We start from the raw sequence: 1,436 nt of genomic DNA on the forward strand, positions 1-1,436 counted from the left end.
TCACTTGACCCCAATTATTGATGTACCTTATGGTTTTTCCAAAGCCTTCTCTTTATCTCTATATACATATATTGTCATGGTTGCATTCACAAACAATCAAGTCCTTCACACTTTAACTTGAAGCATCAAATACTAGTAGCTACAAAAGTATACTAAAATTCGAATCATTCTTTAACTCTGCAATGGGTTTCCGTTTGCCTGGTCTTCAAAGGCGCACACATGTTCCAAAGGGTTATCTTGCAGTTTATGTAGGAGAAAACCAAAAGAAACGGTTTGTGATTCCTATATCATACTTGAATGAACCGCCGATTCAAGAACTGCTGAGTCGAGCAGAACAAGAATTTGGATTTGATCATCCAATGGGTGGCCTTACAATTCCGTGTCAAGAAGATGTCTTCCTTGATATCACTTCTCGCTTGCATAAGCCCTAAGAGAAGATTGAAATTTAGATAGTCAATGACATTGTAATTTTTTTCAATTCAACTCATAGTGTAACCTTGTAAATTTTTCATCTTTCTTTCTTCTCCTTCTCAGTGAATTGGAAAGATGTAATCCTGGACAGAAACTTATCAACACAGATTTTTGCAACTTTACCACTATGTGTAGTTTCATTTCTTTTATAACTTCCTCATTACCCTTTATTCCAAGTTGCTAGGTAGATAGTAGTCTCTGCATGAAAATAGTTCTAGTACCATATAACTAAAGCAATTAAAAAGTAAATGATTGTAGTCTTTCCAATACTTTCTGTCAAGGAAAAGTTGCATCCATATGATCTTGAACTCATGAATCCAAAGAACCAATGCTTTTATCTTGCTTCCCGTTTTAGATAATAGAAGCTGTGGCCATATATAAATATCAGAGATCCAAGTTTTCAATTTAATTTTCAGTAACAGAAATAAGTAGGAAAGGGATAAAATATTGACCTTGGATAATAGAACTATTGTTGGCTAATCATTGAATATATGCAGATACTCCTCTTTCCATAAAAATGGGCAATATCTTTTGTCACTGTTGTGACATTTGGAGCAATATATTAGTAGTGACAATCCATGTATTGTTGCCAATGAAACAACTAATAATCCATGTGACGATGCTGCTCGATTAGGAAATAAAAGAACTGCTTAAGAAATGGGGATGATTTTGCAGTGATGATAAAAGGGAAGAAGCACCAAATTAACTGAAGATAAATTTATTCTATGGTGTTGAAAACAGGAATTCAATGAGCCACATATTATAGAAAAATCTAGCAACAAGTGGCAATATAAAGATGTTTCATGGCAAATGTTCAGTGTTTCTTGTTAGGCTCAAGGACATACTGTGAACTATTGAAGTACAACAGGTAGCAGAAATGATTAGTATCAAGTTTGGTCAATGTCTCCACAAGAATTATTGCTCTTAATCCTTATTAAAACATATATATATATATATATATATAT

At 33.5% G+C, this 1,436-nt stretch overlaps 1 long non-coding RNA gene across 1 annotated transcript; it reads left to right on the top strand.

The window, feature by feature from the left end:
* On the top strand, positions 427-704 carry LOC109325992. Its single transcript, XR_002105207.1, has 2 exons — positions 427-600; positions 656-704. It is a non-coding gene; the product is annotated as an uncharacterized LOC109325992 (long non-coding RNA).

Source organism: Lupinus angustifolius, chromosome LG13 (assembly GCF_001865875.1).
Source record: "Lupinus angustifolius cultivar Tanjil chromosome LG13, LupAngTanjil_v1.0, whole genome shotgun sequence".
Taxonomy (NCBI): domain Eukaryota; kingdom Viridiplantae; phylum Streptophyta; class Magnoliopsida; order Fabales; family Fabaceae; genus Lupinus; species Lupinus angustifolius.